The 20,253-nt window shown below is 34.3% G+C and overlaps 1 protein-coding gene across 1 annotated transcript in view; it reads right to left on the bottom strand.

Moving 5' to 3' along the window:
• LOC149424344 (uncharacterized) overlaps positions 1–20,253 on the bottom strand; it is a 205,872-nt gene that overhangs the window by 130,733 nt on the left and 54,886 nt on the right. The window lies entirely within an intron of this gene.

The raw sequence follows: 20,253 nt of genomic DNA, 5'->3' as shown, positions 1-20,253 counted from the left end.
CGAAAGAGTATTCGATTTTTTCTAAAGCCGTATTGTTTTATTTATTTTTATTTATTTATAATGTATTACAAAAAACATGGTAAGGAACACATTATTCCCAATGAGTTGAGATAAAACTCATTACGGGAAGTACAGACACATAAAATACATTTTACAAGGATATTACACTTTTAAAAAAATACAACATATTGAAAAGGAAAAGAAAAATAAATAAAAAAGGAAAAATACATTGTTAAGAATAGAGATTTTAGAAATACTGAGAGACATCTATACACATGAAACATAGTAAACCAACATATGAAAGCGAGCGAAAATTCACTGGTTTAAAAACATTTTCAGGAAATAATCTTTAAGCGTTTTAACTAATATTTTTTTGTTAGTTACTGATTGCTTTATTTCATTAGGTAATGCATTGTATTGTCTATATGCAATATATTGTAATGAGTTAATACCAAATTTTGTTGTGTGGGTAGACGATGCTAGGTGTATTAGATTTTGGGACCGTGTTTTGTGCTGGTGTATGTCTGAATTAAATGCTGGTTTGATGTTAGTGTGTGAGGATCTATGTATGATTTGTAATATTGTACAAGTGATATTGTATTTAGGTAGAACCGTAAAAGGAAGTATGTTTGTCTTTAAATATATATCTTTGATATGTGTATCCCACGGTAGACGGTAGATATTCCTTATTGCTCGATTTTGAATCACTTGTATTTCTGATTTTTTGTTTTTTAGTAATAGTGCCCCAGATACTAACTAAATAACTCAGATGGGAGTGAATCATCGCATAGTATGTGGCCCGTAGTAGAGATGTAGAGAGAAGACCTTGGAGTCGGTACAGTACGCCGGTTATTGGGGATATTTTAGATTTCACATGCTCAACATGGGAATTCCACGAAAGTTTAGAGTCTATTAATAGCCCTAAATATTTCGTGACTTCTATATTTTGGAGCTTCTCAGTTCCAAGTGTGAAATTCATGGGCACATAATCCTTATTACCGAAAGTTAGGTAGTGCGTTTTTTTTTATATTGAGGCTCAATTTATTAATACGCAGCCAATTAGCTAGAATTGAGACATCTACATTAATTTGAGACTCCAGGTCACTCAGGCTTGTACTGTGATAATAGATTACAGTGTCATCCGCATAAAGTTGGAGGTTTCCAGAGATACCACATTTAGTTATGTCATTGACATATAGCAAGAAAAGCAGAGGCCCAAGAATTGATCCCTGTGGCACTCCACATGTGATTTTACCTAAGCCACTCGAGACACCTTTGACTTCAACAAGACAAAATCTATCATCTAAGTAGCTTCGGAGGAGATTTAGGGGCTTCCCAACAATTCCCAAATATTCCAATATCTTTAAGAGTATTTCATGATCGACCGTATCAAAGGCTTTTTTGAGATCTATAAATATGGCTGCCACATATTCACCCTGGTCTATATACTGTTGAAGGTTGGAGATAAAATCAAAGGCGGCACATTGAGTACTAGAATTTTTCCGAAAGCCATATTGTTGTGGTGTAAGGATATTATTCGCAGATATGTATTTTAGGAGTCTATCTTTGATTATGGTCTCAAATACTTTTGAAAAAACCGATAGAAGTGATTGTCATATAACAGATTTTAGGCGCGAAGATCCTACAGTTGCTAGCCTGAGTAGCGGGAACTATCAGGTTGGTTGCTGGACCAAACGGAGTTGAAAACGCACAAAAGATCCGCTAGAGTTCCCCCCACCCCCGGCGACCAAGCGCCTCGTCCCTTCTTACGCCCCGACCTCTGACCTAGCTGGACGTGTGCGCGTTCCGGCCCCGCGTTCCCAAATTCGCACCGCACGGTCGAAAAGCATAATGTACGAGAATGGCGCGCTTTGAACATCGACAGGCTGGCACCGCTTGGTTGAAACACGGCGCTCAGCCCTACAATCAACAGGATGCCCCGAGGACTCCCATGCCCCGACCACGCCACGCTGTGAGTTTCTTACGCTTCCTATTACCCCTTGAATGTGTCCGCTAATAACCTAAATTCGTCCACGCTGCCTGTCGGTCTAGAGAGAGAGCTGTTAATTACTCCCCAGAGAGAGATTAGGGAACCCTTTGATGATAATTCCAGTTAGGATGTAACAACCTGTATTCTATTGTTATTCACCCATGTAATGTCCATTTTGCCGCTCAAATACAATGTTGATTCATAAAAAACCTAACCTCTTTCATTTGGGGATAGCAGTCGTATGGGAGTGTTTTGTGTAGACGGTGGGATATGGATTCTTGAGCCTCGCGCTGACCCCGAACCCTGACTATGAGAGAGACGTCTCATGCCCCGCTCTGAGCTGGCCGAGGGAAAGTCAGGGCACCCCTGGTCCAACGCGCGACATGATATAGGACGGTAGTTAGAGATACATGTTTTACAGTCTCCTTTGTGTATAGGTATTATCTTCGCTAACTTTAATTCATTTGGAAACTTTCCCGAGGACAGTGACCAATTAAAAAGTTCTGTAAGGTGACCCGCTAATTCTTCTTTACAAGTCTTAAGAACTGATGGTGTTACTCCATCGAGTCCCGGTGCTGCTTTCAGCTTAGTTTTAGAGATGATCCTCAGTACCTCATCTTTGTTTGTCCTAGCCATGTACAAGGATTGGCAAGCCTTAGATTCCACAAATACGGTATTACAGTCATCCAGGAATGACGGAATGGTAGCTGCTAGCTTTTTTCCTATTGAGAGAAAAAACTCATTAAATGCGGATGCTATTTGGCTCGGATCCTTAATTACGCAGTCATTTACCACGAGAGATTCTATTTCGTTAGTTGGTTTATGTGTTCGGTTTGATAGAATAGTGTTTATGATTTTCCAGGTTTTAGTGGGGTTATTTTGGTTTTGTTGAAAGCTGTTCGCATAATATTTGTGTTTTAGATTTCGCCTATAATTAGTAATGGTATTTCTCAATCTCTTTTTAAGTGTTACAAGAGTAAGATTACCAGGGTCTTGTTTCCACTGCTTGTGAATCTGGTTTCGTTCTTTGATTTATGTATTTAATTTGGAATCAAACCACGAAGTATTCAGTTGTACCCGACTTCTTAATCCTGTTTTTGGTGTAGTTGTACCTGATTCTATTGCCTTTTTAATGTGATAATCGAAACTTTTAAAAGGGTCTTCTGAGTTGCTTAAGTTGATCGTGAAATTGTTATCAAGAAGATAGGATTTTACTGACATACTGTTGATGATAGGTCTCGTAATCCGGGATTTGGTTCTATTATTAAAACATTTTTTTAAGTTGTTCTTATAATCAACAATAAGTATATTATGGTCACTAAGTGGATCATCAATATTCGATATAGTAGTCTGAATGTTTTGCCTATTTGATAAGATGTGATCTATTAAGGTGCAGCTTGTACCAGTGACTCTCGAGGGAAATGTTTTGTTATGTATTGAAAAATTGTAAGATTGTAAGATGTTGCAAAAATTTAATGAAGAGTGTGTGGATATGGATATGTCAATGTTAAAGTCTTCGAATATTAATGTATCTTGTCTACTTTCGTTCAGTATTTTTTCTAGATGTATTAGAAAATCCTGCATATTTGTGTTGGGTTTTCGATAGATAGCATAGATTTTAACTGGTTTCCTATCACTGCTACTAAGCGTTATACCTAAAAAGGAATTTTCATTTGAGAAATTTTCAATAATTGCACACTTCATAGTATCAATCACATATATTGCTACGCCGCCTCCTCCTTCGTTGGGGCGAGAAGCAAAAACACTTTTGTAACCATTCAGGGAGTAAAACTTTTCCTCTCCAATCTTAAGCCACGTTTCCGTAATGACGAGCACGTGTACAATGTACCGCAAACTTCTTACTTTTTCTTCGATCTCATCAAACTTATTACGGATGCTTCTCGCGTTCATATACATTATTCGTAGACAGTTCGTCACGGGATTATAATTCTCGATGGTGAGGCACTTATGCTCATGTATGTTACACTCTATAATCTATAGTTGCAAGGTCGTTCTTGAGTGCAGCGATGTAGGCCGGGCAGTTGTCCCTATCTCCAGTTGAGTGATCAGCAGGCTTGCCAAATCTGGTGCATGTCGCGCAAACTGGTTTGATGGTGGAATTTGGGCAGGACTCACCAGTATGATTCTGTTGAGCACAATGTCCACATGTGGGTTTGGTATCTCTGCAATACTTGTATGAGTGACCAATCATGTGGCATTTGGTGCAGACAGTAAGGCCAATAAAATCTCGGACGCGGCAAATAGTCCAGCTTATAAATACTTTCTCTTGCTCGACTAGAAATTTACGTACGGTAGCGGGTACTGCGTAGATACGGTGACAAGCGTTACCTGTGCGAGCACCAGCCAAGTGACTTAGTTTACAGCCTGCAATAGTTTCTTCAATGTCTTCAACGTTGGGAATACCAGTGAGAGCCATCCTTAAAAAATCTTCGTCGGTCAGGTCCCGGGGAACATTAAAGAATATCAGTCTCGGTAGACGCTTTGACGGTAGTCGGGCCTTCAGTTTGCTCGAGTTGTCGAAGCAAGGTGCATTTAATAGCTTTTGTTGTTCGCCCGTGGTTGCCGTATTGATCAAGATACCTTTATTTCTTATTTTTTTTATTCCCGTGACCCGAACGCCTAGTTCAGATGGCCGAATTGTATCTTCAATCATTTTTTTCGTACCGTCACTGTCCTTTGTGGCGTCCACATCCGTTGGAAAGATGCAAACGGCAGGTCTTGGTGGTCCGACGCGATGTCCTTGTTGAGTGATTGATGGGGGTTGGTGAGCATCATATGGCTGTTTTCGGGCAATGTCAGCAAAAGAGAGGGTAGCCTCCGTTGCCACTGCCACTCTCCGCATTACAGGCCCGAGATCAGACTCTAATTGTATGATTTTTTGCTCAAGGTGCCTTTTTCCCTCTTCTCGTGGCGTATTTTTATTTCTGCCATTCTAAGTTGTGCTGTAACTGTAGCTAAATCCGCACGCATCGTCTCGCGCTCCAACAACAGCTGAGATACGGATCTGAAAACTTCCGATACGTTTCTAGCGATCCTCAGCTGCTGGTCTTTTGAGACCTTAGATTGCTTCTCTGCTAACACAAGTTGAAGAGCTGTCAAATGTGCTTGGGTTTCATTGGCACATCTACTCCTGAAGCGCAAGGATATTCCGCTTCGGTGACGTCCGAGCCTTTGGCTGACGTAATCGAGCTGTTTTCATCCGCATCCTCAATCGTGACGCACTTTCCTCCTATATCCTCTGGACTAGGAGACATCATGGTGCTTATGTGTCGTTTTTTAGGACGATTCATTATTAAACACTACTTTATAAGGACACATAAAAAAAACAATGTTTGAAACAAAGTATTAGTTCTGTTCAGCTTTGCGCCTGAAAATTCGTAGGTGGGCAATCGGTCTAGCTCTATGTAAATCAAAACAAAAGTCGCCGTATCGAGTTTTTATATCACGATTTTTTTTATATTTGCACTAATTGAGCACGAATAACTTTAAAAAGTTTATCACTATGAATGTATCTACGAAATCCACTATCGGTTTTACCGAAAAGTTTCTGTTTTATTCACGAAATTATCGGATATGTTTTTTTGTAGGTTTTGGATAATTTTATTTAAAAGAAAAAATACACAAATGTATACTAAAAAGTATTTTGCGAGATGAGAGTAATCTCTTTCGACGCACAATTGTCACTTTAAAAGGATTTAATACATAGAATTTAGATAGTTTCGATTGTAAACAAGGGGTATCACAAATTCACAACACAAACGCAACCAATAGGAGCCCTGAAAGGTGAGCTCATAATTAAAGCGGCCAATCCGCGCACTTTATCCGTTGTACACAACACTTTGGTTTGGGATGCAGTGAATTTTATAGTTTATATTATTAAAAAAACAATGGTAAAATGTTAAAGAGTCACTGGAGAACACTACCACGTGTTAAACTTTCGTTGTTTTTAACGACGATTACGTTTTTTCTTCCGTCGGATTTATTATAAAGTTGTTTACTATTATTAACGATAGCTTGACAGAGCACGACGCTTCGTAGGTACTTCGTCTCTTTTATTGTAAACGTTTATTATTATGAACCAGAGATTTTTAAATATAAAAACTTGTTTAGCCTTTCAAAAATAACATGTTTAAATTTTTTTGAGAAAATTGGTAAAATTGAAATGGACTGGTAATTTGAGGTATCATGATTTTAAAATTGGTATTACCTTCGCAATTTTAAAGCAACCTGGAAAAGTTCCATCAAAATGGAAAATTCCTGGAAAATTAACAATGATTAATTAATTCATTAATTTTGATATTATAGGAGCCAATAGTTAGGACAGATTAGGTATAGTATTGTTTTACATTTTAGTGTTAACTTATTTTAAGAGATTTAATAATTAAATTTATTTCAAGCTTCGTGATTGGTTGAAGATATAGTGTTTAAATGCTCTCATTAGCTAGGTTGTGTATAGGCTTATTTTTAATTTTATTAGCTGAGGAGGATCTAATTTTGCAAAAGTAGTCGTTGAAATGTTTGCTTAAAATATCGACTTTATATGAGAATATTTAATTATTGATTATTTACTTATTACAAGGTTTATACAAAAATAGGTTTGTGTGTTATTAATTAAGTTTACCCTTTTTTAATCATTTTTGGAATTTTTAAAGAGTGTGGTGTAGTGTTTAATATATATTTTTTGAGTAAAATTATTTCGCTCATTTAGGATTTCAGTTTTCAATAATAAGTTTTCTGTTTATTTTAGTTTAACCTTCCAGCGGGCGCGTTGAGAAATTTCCCTTGAGCGGGCGCTTGTCGTAAATTTTACGTCATCAAGTTTTCTCCATGTAGGTGGTGTTTTCTTTATACAAATGTTAGGGAATTTTTTTAAGGATATGAAGAACGATAATAGGCAGTACTTAAAAAAAAAATTGACTTTCTTAAAAAAAAACGAAGCAACCCTCACAACATTTTAATATTTCAAAACAAAATTTGTTATCGACCTATTTAGTCAGAATCAATATTCCCATCCTTACAATTGTTACAAACCACCTCAACTGAATAATGGTTCTTGCATGTAAAGGACTGGCAACGGCAACACTTCATTAATTCTGAGGATCTTTTCTTATCCAGTGCACATAACCGACAAACACCGAGTTTTGGAAAGCTTATGTTTTCTTCTTCTGTCATCGGTTCGATTGCCCTACCGTAACTCACTTTGAGAAAAACATTTATATCTTGCGGTAAATGTTTGACATTTGATTTGACTCTAGCATAGCTCGAAGCTCGATGCTTACAACTAAGTGGAAAGAGTGGGGGAAGCGATAAGGCGCGTCTGTCGTAAATTTTATGACAGCGCGCCCGCTGGAAGGTTAACGTGAAATTGTTTATTTTTAAATTCGTTTTGTTTGGTTTTTTATTAGTTTAAAAACATTCTAGAGGATTCCATTTTTTAGGTTATTAAAATGAATATGTTTGTATTCATACGAAGATGTTAAGGATGAATGTAAAGGACATAAAGCAGTAGTATGTTGTGATTGGATATTGCCTCATTGCAGTTCGTTGGTGAGTACAACAATGTGAAAACGGAGAAACAAGCTCTATGATTGCGTTAGTATTTTCTGTGATGCGTATCACGTGTTAGTTGTTTATTTTATTAAAAATGCTTTAATTATTTCTGTGACATTAAGAGTTTGTGTAGGTACTTGTTGAGTAGTAGATTTATGTTGAAAATCCAAAAAAAATATAGACCTTATGCTTCTAGTTTGTCCAAAAAATCTTGATAGTGAGTATTAGGTTTTTCATACACTGCGGTTATGTTTAAGTTAAGATTATTTATATGTATCACCAGGAAGTTGTTTTCGGAGTCATTCATATTGTTGATCACATTATATTCAATGGTATCTTGTATGAATGACTCCACCACCAGCTCCTTGTGGGACACGGTAATCTTTTAGGTTGATACTTTATTTCGTTTTCTTTTAGCCAGGTCTCACTCATCAAAATAATATTGAAATTGGAATTTGTAGTGTTGAGTAGACATACGACGTCTTCAATAATTTGAGTAGGTAGTCGTCGATAATTTTAACCCTAAAAAAGGACAAATTTAAAATAAAAGTTCAATGATGTCCTTATATTAGATTAGGATTTTAAGTTTGTTAGGTCTGCGGTCTGCGCCTTGTTAAGCTAAACATTCAATATACGTAGATAGCTTATGTAGACAGCCATCATAGATTCAAAAGACCAGAAAGGAAAACTAAAACTTTCCTCTGATCCCGACTAAACCTTGGAGCTTTAAACGTCTGTTGGATAAACACCACAATGGCGTATTGCTTGTTCTTATTTGAGTTCTTTGCTCGATTTGGGTTGTCGGTTAAAGATGTATGGGGATTACATTAATACTTGCCAGACTTTGTATCACTCGGTAAAAGCTTTGACATTTTCGAAGCGGTTGATAAGGATGAGAAATAATTCATAATTCTTTTTAACTCAGAGCGAATAAGTAAAGTTGGTAGATCTGAACAAAGTAGGGGAAAATAAATGAAGTAACTCTGTGAGGAGAGAATGGGTCTGTAATGAACCTAAATAACTCAACATAGGGAAGCATTATCCACGCAAAGACCCGACTCTATTTATAGCACAAAAAAGAAAACAAATAATGATTTCATTGTTCACATATTCTTAACTATAAAGTAAACAACACGAGTCTGCGTACATATTGCAGTAAAAAAAACTTTCGATCGCTCACGAGTTCTGATGTCGTGCAATTTGAACATTTTTTGCACGGAAAGCTCGCAATCTCACAGCTTTTAACTTTTCAAAAGAAAAAAATGATAAAATCACTGAAGATATAACACCATAGAAATTGGTTGTGGGCGTGTCTGTGTACTCAAAGTAAGGTCAATTTTAGCTGATTTTGGGTGAAATCTATCAATATTTTCAAATCCCGTAATTCTGAGATCGAAAATTCGGAAGGTTTTATGAATATTGGTGTCCACTTCTTCTTTCAAATCGGTATAGATAACAATCTTTGAATTAATGTTCAGTGTTTAAGATAGTATTGAAACTTGGTGATGCCGGACACTGAAGATACTATTGATTAGAATATATATTTGAATGCAAATTTATAAATTTTAGTCCTTAGAATTTTGTCCTATGCAAACTAGGGTTGACTTATGGCTCTTGATTTAATCCCCAGTGACACCATTCAGGCAGCTTCATAAATCAAAGAGCACCTACAAATAATAATATAAAAAATGTGGCAAGCAAATACGAGAGCAAAAACAAGCGCTCATCAAAAAAAATTCTCAATCGAAAAAATTGAGTTAAAACGGTAAGTCCTTCCGTTTTAATATTCTTATTATTCGAAACGGAAGGGAAGTCTATTATGTAATATTTATAAATGCCATTTTTGGGGTTATTTAAGGTGTTACACGTGTTTTCACCTAATTCGACGTTTGCCACAAGTGTTGACGTTTTTTAAAGCTATTTTCGGCGAATTAGACAGGCTTTTGACATTGTTTGACGTTTTCAACATTATTTGAGGTTTTTTAATATTTCCATTTCTTTTTTCAGATACTCAGATCAACACTGAAATCTATTACCATATTCATCATCAAGGCGTGCAATAATAACCATTTACTTATCGGCTATTTACTTCGACATTTTTCAAAACTTCCGCAATTTTTTGATTTTTCCAAATTGTCCCTTTTCTTCACCGTTTCTGTAAAAATGTACCTCCGAAAATCTACGTAATTGCGTATATTATAAGGCGTTTAAAAAAAAACTATTATGTACTTCTTACTAGAGCAATCCTGATGAGTTACCAAACTCATTATAGGACGAGATGAACTTACAATACATAGGTGGGAGTTAATAGGCACAATTTTAGATCGGTATTTTGATATCAACATTATCATATAAAGTTTCACATACAAATAGAAAAAGGGAGGTTAAGTAGAACAATCAAGAAGAAACAAAAAGGAAACAACTAGGGATATACACATAAGCATAGAGCCAAAGTAGGAATTTAGAAGAAGGTACTTACCCACTTATACATTGGTAACAATAGATTATGGTCGATTACAAATACACGGGATAGAAAAGAAGAGAGAAAAAAACAAAAAACAGTATTGTTGTACTTACAACACAACAAGAATTACGTAATTTCGTGTTTATATACTTAAATATTCTTTTCATGCCTTACTTTGAATTTTTGGATTATGCTGGCTGTTTTAATATATATATATATATATATATATATATATATATATATATATATATATATATATATATATATATATATATATATATATATATATATATATATATATATATATATCTGGAAGAGAGTTATAGAGTGTGTAGGCAATATAATTAAAAGATTTTATTCCATATTTCGCAGTGTGTGTTAGAGGAATGCGGATTATATTGTTATTCAGAGTATTGTGGTTGTGGACGTCTTGATTTTAAAATAGCTTGATGTTAGTGTGGGTTGATTGTTGGGTAATTTGTAGGATGGTGCTCGTGATTTCATGTTTGGGAAGGACTGAGATTGGAAGGATACCGGAAATTGAATAGATGTCCTTGACATTTGTGTCTCATGGAAGACTTTAAACTGGTCCACACAATGAAATTGAGAATGTAGGTATACCAGCTGCTCATTGAAGTGATTCGATAGAATGGTTCGATATAATATGTTTCCTTTTCTGAGATGTTCAGTGTTTTGCCATTAATGGAGCTGAATGTGTCAACCAAACCTTCATACAGTTCAAAGCGTGTCTCATATAATATACGAAGATTTATTGTAAGAAACACTGGCTTTGATACTTAGCAAAGCAATTACTTATCTAAGCAACACCAAGTGATTTTCCATTTGTTACATTTACGAATATATAGTTCCAAACATGGCGCAGGAGTTGGTTTTCCATTAAAAATATTACGTCGTTATATAAATTTAAATAAACTTTTTTTAACGGTGATGGTTGTAGGCTGAATGAAGAAATAGTTATAATAATGAATTCATTTTAGAACAATGCTAATTTTTAATTTTATAGGCCCAAGCATTTAGGAAGAGATTCCTCCACAAATATTTTTTTTCTCGGAGATTGAGGTAGATAATAGATTGAGGTCGGTTTGTTTCACAGAATTTGAATAGTTCATCAAATTTCATAGTCGATTTTCAAGGTCTCTGAAGGTTCTATTCACGTTCTGTTATTATATTATTATTGGACAGTTGTTTCGCAAAACTGAAATAATTACAGAACTCAAATAGAACCTTCACAGAACTTGAAAAGAAACCTTTAAATTTGAGGAATTGTCCAAATTCTGTGAAACAACCCATCCTAAGGACGGGTTGTTTCAAAGAATTTGAATTAAAGTTCTTTTCAAGTTCTGTTATTATTTCAGTTTTGTGAAACAACTGGCCAATAAAGTCGGTTAGAACAATACGAATTTTGAATAAGAAAAGTAAAGCTGTTTTTGATAATGCTTTCATATATTTATTAATATATAAAGCATTAGACAAAACAACAACAAAAAACATGATGCGACCAAAATTAGAACTTTTCCTCTAACCGATATGGACGTTAACCAATTGTACGAACTTACCCCGTCTACGTACTTCCTATTTTCCAGTAATTTTTATAAATTCGAAAAATGTTAAAAATTATTATTATCATTTTTTACCGTTGTAGTTCCTATGGCAACGGCACGGCGACGGCAACGGTTTTTTTTCTTTAATACGTGGGAGGAAGATGTATGATAATGATTACATTTAACTTTTGGGGGAGGCAGACAAACGTCCACCGTTTGTCTCATTTTATATATTCAGCAGTATTGTGATAAAGAAAGCAAGTTTTATGTTTTATTTGTGCCGGAATTATAAAAACGTCCATTGGATTCCATGAACGTAAGCGAAATTTTATGTAATTCCAATATTGTAAGCGAAATGAATATTTCACTACTCATTTTGTTTCTGAAAAAAAAAGTTCTTTTTATTTTTATTTTGCAATTTGACTTTTATTTCCACGCTTTTAAATCATACTGCAATACCAGCTCTTAGAGGATTGGAACTGGCTGTATGGAACCTCATCTACATACATAAGCACACACTTAACAACAACCTTTGATTACACATCTGCCCTGATGATGGACACTGTAATGCTGTCCGAAACGTTGACTAAAGAAGGATGTCAATGAGGATGCAAATTCCTATTAATCAATATAGGAGAATTATGCCAGACCTTGTTGTATTACACAGAGTCATTAATAACTTAATTGACATCACAATTGTTGAATAGTTTTAGTGATTCGTCTTAAACGTAGTATTGTACTGTTATTGTTTCATAATTAGTTTGAAAAAATATATTTTTCATTATATTCTCATTAGACTTGTAATCACAGTTTTATATTTGTGTATTCATCATTCACCTATTTTGTACCTACTAAAATGGATTACAACTAAGTACTGTTATTATTTCCTATATAATACAGAAATTATCCTATGTATGTAAAAGCCTATTTAGGTGTATAAACAACAAAAATAATATGCACTTAACAAAAATAGGCGTGAAGTATAACTAAGAACAGCAACGGCGCATACAGCACGTACATACAATGAATCAAAGGCAGGAACACTTGCATGTTGTCTTCATTCGACACAAATTTGTTCATGTGTGCGAGACACTAGTTTGTTTTAGTGTAACGTTTAGGCAGTGCCTTTAGGTGAAAACTACGAATGTAGCTATCAGTGCCATCTATTAGTTGATATCTTTATTAATAATTACAATTTTACTAAATAAATAATTATCTTATTACGTTGGCATTTCTTTCATGAGACAGTCGGTCGAAAAAATAGGGGAATTTTATGTATCCAGAAATTGTTTTATAGTGTGCGTAAACGTCATGGTTGTTTAGATATTCGATATGGCTCAGGTAATCCCAACCAATATCGGCTAAAGCCAGCAGTTGTGCAATTCATAAGAATGGCTAAAAACTCTATCCACACCTCTGGTACACCCCTGTCTCAAATTTATCTCTCGTGCGTAGATTCCCCTCAAGATAGTTGTGGTTTACTCGTTCAAAAGCAAAGCAGTCAGGGGATCACACCAAAATCAAGGTAATCACATGTTTGTTCTATTAAAAGATATTACCTTTTAACGAGTGGCCTATGAAACTATTCCCGCATTTGGAATGTTCAGTACTAAAGCTCTTACCTTCTTCGAAAATGAACGATTACACTTCCGAGTGCGGAAATATTGTTCACATTCTGCTGACATTCAAATCGATATAGAGGGTCAGATTTATTACATCGTATGTCGACTGTCGATTTTGTGTTCAGCTCAAGTTGCGGTTTGGTCAAGAGCTTAGATTATCTTGCAACTATTAAAGATGATGGATTTAAACAAAACGTTGAACAGAAATACATAAAAAAATCTTTTTTTGTATTAGATAAATAGATAGTTAATAAAGCTGTTTAGAATAGTATATCATGTATGACTTTCGGATAAATCGTTTTCGATCATTGGAGAGGCTTGTATGCATTTAGGCATAGGTACATTTTGAAATTAGATTATTCGTTAGGTATTACAATAAAACCCAACAACGCAATACAATGGACATGCTGAATTTTAGAATAACGGCTAAAGTAGTTTATCTAAATAGATAATATAACCAGTAAAGTATTGATATATTTTTGGGGTACTTTGCCAAGTTGCGCTACCTTCTTCTTACAGCATTTCATGGTCCATCATCGGGGCAGATATGTCACATATGGTTTCCTTATTAATATACTCTAATAGTTTTACTAAACGAAGCAACCTTTTCGTGTGTAATTGTGTGATACATACACACAATTACACTATTATGTCTACATAATAAAGACACGCTGATTCACCTTTCATCTCATAACATCTTTCATTGTTTCTATATATCATAACCGACAAATTTATAAAAATAGTTTATTTATAAACTGGTTCTACTGTGTAATTATTATTATTATGACAGCTGTTTTGCTTTCAGTAGGCATTAAAAATGTGATAAAACAGTTTGAAAAATTGGAAATATCTTGGTGTACTCAAATGTAAAAGAATAGAGGTTGCGAGATGTTGTGTTGGCAAATAATCCTAAAATGAGATGCGCTCGACAGTCAAACGACTCAGGAGCAACAATCTTTTAATTCCGAAAGAAGTAGTCATTCATCTTAGTTTTTTCAAAATGTTTGCTTTTGTCATCATCTTCATTTGTTGGTAAGGTTGTCGAAATTCTATTCATTTTGTCATTTTAAATTCCGTATGGTTGTTGGGTTGATCTGTCTGTATTACACGCCTTCATATTTATGGTATCTAAAAAACCATCGTTTAAATGTTTTTAAACAGACCCACTTCCGTAAAGATTATTTTCGATGTTGCTACGTTAACATTTAAAAAAAAAAATAAAGAGAACCGGATAGGATCAAAGTCAATTCTCAAAGTGATTACGTCATTCATATTGTGATTTGAAGTGCAACCAATGTGCATGCAACTTCAATCGACGTGTCAATATTTTCTCTCCAGTGCTTTTTGGACGTCTGTGGAGACAGCACCTAAAGTGTGCAATACAATGATAATATTCACTGCAATTATACGTCAAATAAAATTTCTATCCGTGATAAAATAGAATTCGATAGGGCCGATTGAATGAACGATTGTCAATCGCACAGCGAAACGATCATCCCGCCACGTCTAGAGCGGTCGTCTGTGCGCATATAAAAATACCCATATTCTACCGTCAACGTTAAGTTGTAATGTAATGTTAATGGCATCAGTTGACTATGTAAACGATCAATTATCAATTGTCAATCGCATCAATGACGTAAACTGGCGTAACTATTACAAAAATTATATTGATCTTCTTCCGGCCGCTTTACGTTTTTGTGTGCGGAATTTACAGAATCTATTGATTCAACTCCATTTTTTTTTCACAGAATGCTTTGGCAGAGTCCACCACATTGCACAAAAACATTCAATATTACACAAAAGAAAAGGCTTAAACTTTTTACTTAAAAAAGAACTTTTACTTTAAAATTACTTGAAAAAGTAATGTTTAGTAGCTAGCATTGATTAGCCAGGTACTTTCTCAACTATTTTGCTACCGATTTCCAGGGTAATTGATTAGGCAGGAACTGTCCTCTATTCTTCTCCTATAACACTTTTTTTTCATCTTATTTCATTTTTGTAGTTTGATGTCTTGCGCGGTATCTAATAAAAATGATTTACATAAAAAAAGTTTAATCATATCGTTTTTAATTGCAAAAATTGCAGTGCTTGTCAAATTACAAACTGAAATCAAAATCCATCTTGCAAACTTTGTAACGAAAATCAATAATAATAATAAAATTTCAAGCTGCAAACTTTCCGCAACAATCAAAACTTGTTAAAGAGTTCAATCAAATTACCCGAGTGCCAACTAATCGAGTAAATGGAAATAGGGAGGATTAGTAAACGCCACATTAAACATTTTGGTATTGGAATGAGAACAGCAAAGAAGGATTATCTCTTTAATTGCTTTCAGACTTGTTTTTCTGACTTGTAATCCTCAATCTTCATATTATTGAATCCTTTATTCTTTCCCGTTAACTCGAAACAGCAATGTTTTCTTACTTAATTGAAAAGAAGAAAATGAAATCATTATGAATAACAACATATAAACTGGGTCACATGGAATGGACGAGAATTCTAAGTACCTACTGTGAACCACTTGCGACAGAGTGAACAGATTTTAATGCAGAAATTTATTGGAAACGCTAGTAAAAAAGGCTTATTTGTAGTTTTTTATAATACAATAAATAAATCCGAGTTTAATTGGCGTGTGCCGTCATTTCGCAATGTTTTTTTTTTAATTTATAAGAAACCTTAAGTAGAACGGCTATACGGCCTTTTTTATACCAAACTCATATTTGGATTAGAGGCCAAAAACCCATCTAAACAGATTTTTTTTTTATAAATAAAAAGGTTTATCAAATATCAAGTACGAATATTTAATTTATTTGTGTTTTAAATTATTGAATAAAGGCAAATAAACAATTTAATTTTTTACGATTTTAGATGCAAACTTGACAAATTAACTGTGAGTTAATGATAAACATTTAAAATTTTAATTTTGGCTTTCTAAATATAAACATATGAAGAAATATTATATAAAAATGACACGAAAGGCATTTTAAGAGGATGTTAATTTTAATTTTATAGACCGATTTACGTTGAAACAAATTTTTCCCAATAAAAAAATCATAAATAAATAAAATAGCACGAAACCTTACTAGATATTTGGTATACCTTTGGATGATAAAAATATTATTCAGTTTGGTTGGGCATTTTAACCTCAAATCCAAATTTATGTTTTGTATGAAAAATTCCGCACTCCCCTTAAGAGGAACGGTTAAAAAAATAATTTAACATTTTGATAGTGTAAATTACTAAATACAAAACACAAAAATTTAGCACACAATATTTAAATTTCTACCCGAAATGAGCCATTTTCACAATGTTTAATTTTCTACTTTTTCTTTCATTATATTAATTAACACAGTAGGTAGAGGAAGTTTGAAGGCCGGCATAGTCCAGTGGTAACGCATTGGACTGCCATTCCGAAGGTCGCGGGTTCGAACCCGGCGTGCGCAAATAAATTTTATTTGATTAATTTGTGTCATTTCACAATTAATTAATTAAAATAATATATAATATATAGTATATTTGCGGCACGTTCCAGAGTGGAAGATACTACCAGTATCGCCCTGGTGTAAGACCACCATTCAGAATTGAAACGTTGCTCCAAATGGCTTTAGCCGTGTTTAGTGACTAGATCTGAATAGCCAGGTACTTCCCCACCTTCCTCTTTCCCTTCCCCACTTACCTTCAGCCTCACAACATCCCCCAATTGGGGATGCCATAGTCTCACTGGCTCCAGACGGGAGCAGTTGGGACTCTTGTGAGGTATTCACTATAAAAAATAAAAAAAGTAGAAGGTATTTTTAATAATTACAATTAATTCTTTAAAAAATGCCAAAGTTTAGCTTTTAAAATCGTGAAAACTTTATTTTTTCCATGGCCTATATCATAATTTAAAACACAAATAAATATTATTATTATATTATATTTGATTTAAAAAAAAAAATTTAAGTTTGGTTGGTTATTTTGGCCTCAAATCAAAATTAAAATTTTGTATGAAAATGCCGCACAGCCGCTCCCTTTAAGTAAATTACCATTTTTATAACACTGGGTGGTCAAAGTTCGAAATTTAACATTTAGACATTCAACACCAACAAAATTAAGGCTTGTCAATGTTTACTGCTTTTAACGAAATTATACAGAAATGTTTACAAAAATTAGACTTAATGAAAGTAAAACGATACTGACAAGTAAACATGTTCCATAAGGTCTCACACATAACGCCATAGATTATAAAATAAATAACAACATAGTTTTAAGGACAAATTGTCGTGAGTATTTACTTACGTGTAGCTGTACAATTCGGCGAAACATATTAGCAATTAGGCGTTGACCTAATTGAAGCAGAATTGAAATTTACAGCTGCAATATTTTCGTGTTGCCAGGTGCCATCTAGCACTAAGTTACACAAATCAACTGGAATACTTGTTAGCACTACCCCACTTAGGCTTAGGTTGATTCCCCCCATTACACCAAAGCTATTAAGTTATGAGGGTCCCTTCAATTATTGCAGCCTGTTTCATAGATCCAAGATATTTACGTTCCAACAAAGATGGTTCCATCGGTTCCATCTCTTGGAATTGTTCAACTATTCTACTACGGATTCAGCGCACTGACCCTTGGTATGATTCAGTTCTCTCGGAAATTGAAGTGGTACTCCTTTGGGCCCGAGGGTATACTCATATATTTCCTCAATAATAGCGGTATTATGCTAACCAAAATTTGTTGATATTCCCCGTTGGTGAATCAGTAGGTACTTTCAGTGGATGATCGACCTTCCGGGCAGCTTAGGTAGCTTATAAAAGTCATGTAAATGCTTGGGTCTGCGCATCAAAAATGAATACAATCATTTAATAACACATACAAAATTATAGAAGTTATGTACTCGTACATGCTCACCGTTCTTTTATTTGTTCCCTTTCTTTTAAATTACCGTTAGAACAATGCGTATGTTTATACAATTTTTACGCCTTTATAGCCCAATTTTGCTATTGGGATTTTTAACAATAAGTTTAGTTAAAAGATTCGCCAGACACTCCACACAACACACGTGAAATGAAATCAATTGTGACTTTACTAATGTATTAACTTACATGCTAGTGGGGAACAGCTCGCATGCAATATAAACAATTAATCCAATTTAAAAGTTAATTTTCGAGTTAAGTGAAAGTTCTATTCAAGTCCTGTTGTAATTCCAGTTTTGTGAAACAACTGCCCAATAATGTTATTTATTTATTGCATCTCGTTTTGTTTTTTGCCTGTAGCCTGTATCGAGGTTAGCAATTAACATTTGAGTGAAGCAAATATAGAGTAATCACAAACATAAATTAATACTACATATAAACTCAAAATATTACAGAAAGAAAGAAAAAAAATGTAGTAGATGAGTTACCAGAAGACAATTTGACAGTATATTTTAACAATATTTCAACCATAACTAATCATTAATCATTATTTCCCAGAAGAAAGAAAGTAGATAATAAAGACAGCTAGGGTGACATTCAGTTTTTGGCAAATGGGACTTAATATAAAATCTTATTATAAGAAAGGACAACAATGAAAAAATATTAAGACAATCGTCTGTCAATACAAACAACTTAGCTAACTTTTAAAATTTAATTAAGGAATTGGTAGACTTAATATGATTTGAAAGAATATTAAACATTAGTGGTGCCTGATATAAATAGTTTCTTTGCCCAAAAGTAGTTTTAGAATGTACGGCCACAAAGTTCAATGTAGAGCCAATTGTAATTTAACGAGTTTGTTGTGTTCTTTCTGCAAATTTGATATTGTTAAAAAATCGACAAAGTATTTGAGTAATATGTTGTTTATGTCACATAACTCTAATAATGTAACGCTGTTTTTTACACATAACGTTACATTCCTTATAAAGTAGGCTGGTTCTTTTTTTTGTACATAACTTTAAGGATCAATTTTTGAGTAACAATATATTATCAGAACTTCAATAGAACCTTTATAAAACTTCAACATTAACTTTTGAAATTTTATGAATTGTTCTAATTCCGTGTTATAAACCGTCCTTAATTTTTTTTATTTAGAGACTTACTTAAAAAAATGTTAAAAGAAACGGTATTTCTAAAATTAAATACTAAAAGTGTAGTACGCAATTAGACGTAGGTACCCAACACATATAATGCCACTTCATCATATTTCTGTAATAATAGTAACACTATCATTCACTTGCAATACAACAACATTGAACATAGAAATAACTCGACGCCGTTCTTTTCACAAAGTTGTTCGGGGTTTGTAAAGTTATCTCTACGCTACTGAGCTTGTTTAACATAATATAATACATATAACAATGAATATACCATGCATGTCCTGGCGCGTTAAAGCCACAAAGGACTGTTCAATTACGCAATATTAACAACCCCTTGTTAGGAGGGCGCGGGATCAAACTTTGCGGTACATTAATTAAGGATCATTAATTATTGTTTCCCTTGCCGATCCGGAGTATTGCTCAGTAATGATCAATGAAGGCTTCTCCAAATCAATAAGGCTTTGTTATTAACACGAGTAATTAGAGAAACACGACCCAAAATGTGTGGTTAACACGATTATTCAAAGCGTTTTAGTTAGACTTACCAAAGTGCTGAGTATTCAAAGGAAGTACTCCTATGTAACTTCCTGTTCGAATATATCGATAATGTATTTAGGCATAATGCAACTTTGAAAAACATACATTTACGAGTAAATTATTTTTCCGGCTTTGCCAAGCTTCACAACTAGATTTTCGTAATGATCAAAATAATAAACTTTTTTTGATATTAAATTCACAATTGGGGATGCTGTATAAGGGTTTGTTTAAGAAAAGGAAGATCTGGGAAGGAAAAAGGTATGAGGGGTGGGTAGGAATCTGGAGGTCAGTGTGTCCAGGAGTGACGGAAGTATGAATCCGCCCCTGCAGTCCAAGGCGATGGACCGAAAGAGTCCAGTTGGAGAGGTCAGAGTGTCCGTCAACCGACTTTTCCCGATCCGGCCATGAATCAGGTCCCCCGTGCTACGTGCCACGTTTCACCAAACGTAGCG

The sequence above is a fragment of the Hesperophylax consimilis genome, chromosome 4 (genome assembly GCF_061612785.1).
Source record: "Hesperophylax consimilis isolate HC1 chromosome 4, BYU_Hcon_1.0, whole genome shotgun sequence".
Lineage (NCBI taxonomy): Eukaryota > Metazoa > Arthropoda > Insecta > Trichoptera > Limnephilidae > Hesperophylax > Hesperophylax consimilis.
The sequence above is the reverse complement of the archived record's forward strand: the minus strand, read 5'-3'. Positions and strand labels throughout refer to the sequence as shown.